Consider the following 8,484-nt stretch of genomic DNA (forward strand, 5'->3'; position numbering starts at 1 on the left):
AGTGATCATTGCAAAACGTTTATATATTTATTCTGTTTAAATACTGTGTATTCTATATACAGTACCCATCAAAAGTTTGTACACACCAATAGGAAAGTGTGTCCAAACTTTTGACTGGTACTGTACTATAATACACATAAATAATATTGCTACTGTACACATAAATAATATCGGCCGATATATCGGTATCAGGCTTTTTTTTATCGGTATTGGCATCGGCCCCCAAAAATCCATATAGGTCGGGGTCTATTATCAACACTATCACTCCTTACATGTGTTTTATTTAACTAAATACATCATAATCAGCTAAAAAGCATGAGCAGGTCACTTTACTTCCTGAACAAGTGTGCACCACAGTCTGAGGGCAACCGAACTCAGAGCGCCTCCTCCAGGCAGTCTCTGGTTCGGTACCCTAGTGCGCACCCGGGTCCGCATGACAGACAGCGTTCACATCAGCGATTTTTCATGCAAACAGTGCTCCGCTCCGTTCCAAACTAAACTGCCAGTTTGAAAGCACCCTAGAGTTTTCAAGTAAGCCAACTGAAGTAGCCTATTGTACACGTTAGCGCCTATTTGTTTACGCTAGTAACTGCTAGCTAGGAATTTGCAGACTGTGACTGAGGGGGGGCTTCACACTGGCATTTTAGTTCGGTAACTAACTAACGTTAGCCCAGTGCATAACACCAATCATTAATTACTGAACAGAAATCATGTCAGATGGAGTGTCATACAAGTAGCCGACTGTAAGGTTGAGGATGGCCTTATGCAATATTTACACTGCTCTATTCCAGCAGATAAATGTATAGCCTATGTCTTGACAATGAATTTTATATCTGAAACTATTATTGTATTTCCTGAAAAATGTCAAGTTGTAGATAACTGCTTTGCTGCAAGGGCTCAAATATGGAATTTAATCTCACTCTAATGCTCTTTATGTATTTTTCAGGAGGCGTGAAAAAAGAAGCCCTTAAAAACCAAATTACCAGAAAAGACGCCGAAAAGGCAGTCAAAGTGGCTAATCGGTGCCAGGGACAGGGGAAGTAAGCGTACTGCGAGGGCACATGGTGGAGAGCAAGATGGGTAAAAGTCTTAAGATATGCTTGTTTTTATATGGAAATACAAACTTTAAAAAGACAAGAATGATCGTAGCCCAAAGATATTATATCAGGGGTTTTCAAACTTGTCCTGGGAACCCTCAGCACCCTTTTAGTGTAGTTTAGTGGATTACATGTAATGTTTGTATTTAGGGGTTTACTGTAAAATAAGGTAACCATAACAGACAAATATAGTAGCCCATATATATATACCTGTTGTGGCCCATCATCAACCCATGTGGGCAGACTCCTGTAGGCCCTAAATGGGCGCTACCTAGGTTACCCATATGTGCCCGATATGGAGCCCATCAAGATCCCATCATCAACCCATCTGGGCTAACTCATGTGGGGTCTCCTTGGAAACTGAGGACAAAATTACCTGGGTCCCAGCTGGGTAGCCTCATGACCCCCTTAAAACCTGATGCTGTACTAAATTGTATAAGTTGAAAACACTGGTTAAAATAAAATATATAGGCTATAAATCTCTCTTAGGTTGAAATGGAAACAAACAGTCCTGAATGTAAGATTTGTTTGGTCAGTTTTGTTCTTTTGATTTATTTTGTTTTATTTTTGCATAGTACATAAGCATGTGAGTCAGTCATTGTTATTACAGTTTTTCTCAGTCGCTTTGGCACATTTTCGAAACACTTTTAACATTCTCTAAACTGTAATTGCAGTTGTTTACTCACAAATGTTTACTCACAAATGTTTATTCACAAATGTTTACTGGAACATCAGAACTCTATTGCATGTCTGCAAAATGTAGTAACTCACCCAAAACATTTAATTCGTGCTTCAAAACCTAGTTACTTTGTCAGTAAATTGGCCAAATGTCATCAAAATATAAAGTGTTTTTTTCATTGTGTGAGTCACACTAAAGTTTAGATGTTTTTTATATATATATATTTTAGATGGAAATATTTGTTATACAAAAATTCATACATTTTTCCACAAAAATAAATTTACAAATACAAATGTATTTAATACAGTACTGCTGTAGCTGCTTCTGTTTAAGGTTGTGACTGGGCAAACTCCATTTATATGATACCAAACTTGATTGTTGATTGTCAAGATTATGATTCCTATTTCATTACAATGGCAGGTAATTTACTGTCACGAACGATGGTGAAAATCCCCTTGTCGGCAGAGATCTCACTCATGAGTACTAGCGTTAGTTTCGGACTTCATTTCCTTACAACCTACATGCAGGGACTTGATTACTGCACCTGATCCTTATCACCAGACTATGTAAATCCTGCTTGTTCAGCCACACATTGCAAAGTCTTGTTTGCTTCGGCTGCATTTCTGAGCGTTATTCTATCATTGTATCTTCTGCCTGTGTTTTGACCCTGCCTTGGATTACCATTTGCGACTCATCTCTGCCTGCCATTCATTTCTGTTTACCTGGACTCTTACTTCTGCCGTTTGCTGCCTGCCCTGACCCACTGCCTGTTATGACCACGTTCGTCCTGTCTTTGATATTGTTGATCACTCTGGTATTTCGACCCACGCATGTTTGTACACTGAGCTTGCTTTATTTAAATAAATCACACATGGATCCTACTCAACCTGAGTCTCTGTTACATTTACCAATTTAACAGACATTACAAACATTCCATGTCAGATATTTATGGAATATACATACATGTTTGACATATTTTTATAACTGAATGGATCATTTTGCATGCAATGGATCATGGCTCACATGATGAAATAATGTTTAGAAGTTGTCAATAGTTTGCCAGTTTCACTGAGAATCAACTCATCAGTTTTGATTTAGTTTTTCAACAACTGTGCATTTAGTTATTGTGAAAATTGTAAACAATTGTACTTCTTTCATTATTCATACAATTTGCTTAAATCAATAAGAAAGTAAAATCTGATGAAACAAGAAACTAATTCTTACGAAATCTGAACTTCTTGTTTTGAGAAAAAAATTCTCATCCGAGAATTGAGCCAAAGCGATTGAGGAAAAACTGTAAATTTCCTCTTTGTAAAATGTGTAATGCACACAGAGAATATGACGGATAATGTGTTTCTGTCAACTTGTCTAGACGGATGTTATTGACCATTGCGCTCACGTCTTTGTTTTTCTGCGTCTTGCTCACGATGTAGCATTCTAAAAATGCGGCGTTGAAGTTGGCAGTTATGAGGGGGGTTAACATTTTTTGATTTAAGGGCATATGAAGGGTAATGCTAATACTAGGGTGGAAATTACCTAGATAAGTCACTTTGGTCCATTTCTGCAAAAGAGTAATAAAGAAGAGAAAATAAAGAGTAATTTTTGAATGCATGCCATTTGCTAAGTGTGAATATTATTTATTTTAGGAGTACATAAGATGACCTCAAAGGTAATAGATTTAGACTAAAAACATCAAACTCAAATTTTAATTTCCTGAGTCTGTAGTGATGGCTTTGACTGTGGTATTATGGGATACATAAACATTTTTAAAATGTTTTATCTATAGTTTCAGCAGTTCAATGACATGAAAAAAAAACAGTTTCAGGTTAGCTTAAACACAAAACAGCCTAAAATAACACTGCATATAAGATCGCTCCATAAATTATCATACGGAATTAGCTTTCAAAGAACTATAAGAGACACCCCTACGATGTGCAGCTGAAACGCGAGCAACTGCAGGCCGTTGAGGTTACGATAAGTAATCTTAATTTATTTTACATGTACTGCCTTTGCACGTTCAACATTGACCTACATCAACCTTTGATGCATCACCTGCCTCAACATACATTCACTTTAGTATTCACTTTAAGGTATTATTTCTAACGTTTAAGGCATTAAATGGTCTTGCACCTCCATAACCGTCTAAATCTACGTTACTTACCACCCTGTTCGGTCCCTTAGATCAGCTGAACTCGGTTTATTGTCCATCCCTCGTTTCCGGTTGTCTACTGTACGTGGAAGGTCATTTAGTGTAAATGCTCCTAAATTATGGAATCCACTACCCTCTTACACTTCGTAATATCTCATCTGTGGCTACATTCAAGACTCAGAGACATTTTGGATAATATGTGTATTTTGGATAATAAACAAAAAATCATTTTCTTGCCTGACAAAAATCATAAATGTGTGTTAACTTTGGAAAGTTACCATGAAGAGTCTTAATTTATGAATTTATATATGTTTCACAATAATGCAATTTAAGAAGTAGTCCGGCAGTTTAAAAATGAACACAAGATACTCTCTATATATAGCCTACATCAGTATTCTTCCTTATGTCTATTTCTGCTTTCCGTCACCATGATGTCAAAATCAAGGAAGGCCTTTTATATTTTCAGAACATGATGTAAAAATTTAAAATAGGAATGAAAATTCGAAACATATGGTGAACTTCCCATTAAAAAAACATCTAAAACCAATAATAAAAAAAAAAGCTAAAACCTATCTAAGTCCAGGTAAAGGAACGTGCTCATAATGTTCTGGCAAGGTTCTTTCAAACTTATGACAAACAAACAAAAAAGTTCAGTAATCTTATTAGAACATTCATTCAAATGTATCTAGTCTTTTTGAATGAATAAAAACACTAATTATAAATTGTTTGTGGACCGATTTTTATAAGGTTTTTTTTTTTTTTTTTTTTACAAGCAAAATTCTCATAAAAGGTGGATTTTCACACTGAGTTTGTTTGCTTCGGTTCGAATCCGAGTGTGTTTATTCCTGGTGCCCCCACAGCATGGGCCTACTTGATTCTATCAAACCCTGGTGCATTTGTGTTCATTTTGCATCATCACTTACGTGGACAGTGTGCATGATAGAAAACACAACGCAGGTCAATTACAATGTCTTTTGCGGAGACATCTGATTGCGAGCCATTAATTTGATGCCCTGATAAATCTGCAAAAGTACACCGCACACTCACTCGTATAGGTAAATCGTCACCATTGTCATTCCTCCACTTCTGTTGAACTAATAACACCTTTATTGGTAGCCTGTAGCCAGAGGTGGAAAGTAACGAAGTACATTTACTCGCGTTATGTAATTGAGTAGTTTTTTTGTGTACTTCTACTTTTTAAAGTAGTTTTTAAAATCTGTACTTTTACTTTTACTTAAGTACGTTTTCTTTGAAGTATTGTACTTCGCTACATTTGAAATCATATCCGTTACTGAGTAAAAAAATAAATAATACATTGGGGGGGGGGGGGGGGGGGGGGGGGGGAATCACACACTCCGGAAACTACTGAATTGATTGAAGGGCGGGAGAACAAACGCGCAAAAAAGGTGACGCCCAGCTGAAGCTGAAAGCTAAGCGCCAAGCGAATTATGGCCATTATGAAAAGTAGAAAAAAAGCGTGGTTGTCCTCGAGGATAGATATCCAATTTGCAAAAAATTTGGACGCAAAGTGGCTGCAAAAAGAGGATATATGACACCATCCCTCCTGCAGATGAAGGTATGTCCCGATTTACGTGATGCAAAGGGAATCCCGGAATCCAGTCATGAAAATGGAATTCACTTAATGCAGATGTCACGTTAACATGTAAAATAATGGATGGATGAATACATGGAAAGTAGAACTGTGCAATAAATCCAATCGCGACATGGTCTGTGAATATTTAAGCTAAGCACAAAAATACTGCAAGTAAATATATAACCCTATTGTTCTGCTGAGCTGCGTTTGTCTACTACATACTGAATTACTCGTGACGTTCATGGTGTTTTCAGCATCTCACAAACAATTTGAGGATACGAATACATGAACATTTCCAGAGCTGCTCTGAGAGAACGCCTAATGAGCATTTTCATAATTTTATTTGAGAAAATCCATTGTCAAATACACTTTTAACAGGTCTTCACAACCCGTCAAAATAAAAGTTCGGTTTTACTAGGAGAAATTATGACAGAAATATATTACTATTGTAGGCATACAGTAGAACGTAGCCTACTTCTCAAAATAATAATAATAACAACAATAATAATACATTTTATTTGAACATTATTTAAAGGAATATTTTTTTTTTGTCCATGGTTTAATTTATTAAATCTGTTTTTGCAGCACTTCCCCAAAAAATAAAAGGACACAAGTTTAAATTTACATTTGATTACCACCGTTTTTGATAATATATTTGGATTAAATCATAAAAAGTAGGGGTGTAACGATACACAAAACTGACGGTTTGGTTTTCCCACGGTTTTGACGTCTCGGTTCGGTTTGGTTTAGAAAGCTAAAAAAAAAAATTAAACAGTGATTTAATGAAAAAATGGTGTCTTTGTCTTTAAATTAATTCAATTACAATTAAACGTTTTGCAAGGATTAAAAATCTGCTAATGCTGTATAGGGAGCCGCACATTACTATAACATTAAAGGTTAACAACAGAGCCTAAATTTAGATGCTATTTATTTTTTAGATATAATAATCAACACCCAACACATTGTATGAAAACATGTAAACTGAACATAAGGCAGTTTTTGCATTAACTTTACTCTAATTTGCTATTGAAATATAATAATTTACACAGTTGCTGTCATTTTCATTAAAGATATTTTAAACGTACTTTAAATAATCAAGATATAATTAACAGGTTAAGTAAAATATAATATATAGGATAATACAGTGCATTTATTTAGTGCAAGAGTTAATTTCTCTAGGAACCAACAAGTTGTGGACACTTAATCACTAGCCTGCTGAGGTAAATATAATGCTAGTGACAAGCTATGCAGTTTTATTGACGTCTTTACGCTGCTGAAACACTGATTGAGCGATTACACGAGTTATGATGCCTTTCAGTAAGTATACTCTATTTTTCAACATACCTTCAGGTGTCCATTCATGTTTATTCTGTAACTGAGGAAGAGATGATCGCGTTTACTCCGCGCTGCCGCTACTGTTACAATCCGTGGTGACAGATAGTTTTAAACTGTGGGTACAGATTGTCAATTTACATCCAAGTTCACAGATTGGTAAACTGTGCCTAGTTTTGTAAAACTGTGCACACGGTAGTTTATTTTTCTTCTCTAATGAAGCTTGGCTGTCCATCTAGTGAAAAAGGTTGGTACTGCGGCCAAATAAAATCTTACTGAAAGCTCATTTTTTGAGATATCGACCTAAAATTTGGAACACAACTTCTTCAGATTTTTGCCTTACATTTTCTGGCAGTTTTAGAGTAAAATATATTTTGTAATATATATATTTTATATAAAATATAAATAATTATGTTTTTACATTGTTCATTTTCATAAACTCAAACTTGTATAACTTTTTTTCTGTTTCACTTTCATAACTTCATAATACTTCACTTCAACATTAATCTGGCAAATGTCTTCTTTAAAACAAGACCAACCATAGGTCTATATTCCAAAGCATTCTTGAATTACAACCATTTAAGTTTGAATAGTGATTTTCATTTCTATGCGAAAAAAGGGGGAGTGACAGTTAAAGGGTTAAACAATATTAAACAATTATATCTATATCTATAATATCTAAAATATAATTTATATATAAAAACTCTCCTACAGTCCAGTCACCATCGGTCGCGACTCGCACGTATTTTCATTTAAACGTCACTCACTGACGTTTTCCTAACCAGAAAAAAAACCGATTGCCCTGCTCTGCCTCTGATTGGCTAGTACTCATTGCCATCTGGGTCAGAGCCAATTAGAAGCAGGATGTGGGTGGGAAAAAACTCTGTGTATAGGGAAAGGGGAGAGACAGAGGGAACAGGCAAGACAAACTCCTACGTTTAAATAACATATAGAAAATATCTGCTTGACAACGAGCTGAGAACAAGCCCAAATAAGCAACTACACTTTAGAAACAAGCCCAAAAAAAACGCGACCCGCGACTACCAATATTTGTAAGCGACTTTACAGAAAAACAAGCCCAAAGTCGCTTATAATAAGCAGACTTGGCAACACTGATTCCAGGTCCAATCAATTAGCCGGGCTGGGCGGGGCCGGGGTAGCTTGCAGGGCGGGGCGTGTTCGGTACGTCATGAGAGTATCGCTATTCGAATCGTGGGTTCTGTATCGCGGTTCTTCGGTTTGGTTCGAATATCGTTACACCCCTAATAAAAAGAAACGTTAATTTTCTGAATAAAATACATTTCATAGGACAATATTATTCTTAAACATTTTAATAAATTATTAATGTTAAAAATAAGTTGTTAATCTAATTCATTATTAATTATCGAATTTAATTGATTAGACATGTTTTATTGAAATTTTAATAAACAAACAAATTATTTCAAGTTTGTTATAATAAAATCATTTGTTCAACCAAAAAAAATCCTGTTTTCATTAATTTAACTGTCATTTTAACTGATGATAATAATAATAATACCTGTAATTTAATAATACAGTTTATTTATTTAACAATTGATTAATACTGTAAACCGTGATATTTTCTGAGACTTTACCATACTGTGAAAATCTTATA

This window comes from Siphateles boraxobius, unplaced genomic scaffold (genome assembly GCF_051911475.1).
Source record: "Siphateles boraxobius isolate OS27281-9 unplaced genomic scaffold, OSU_SipBor_1 25, whole genome shotgun sequence".
Taxonomy (NCBI): Eukaryota; Metazoa; Chordata; class Actinopteri; order Cypriniformes; family Leuciscidae; genus Siphateles; species Siphateles boraxobius.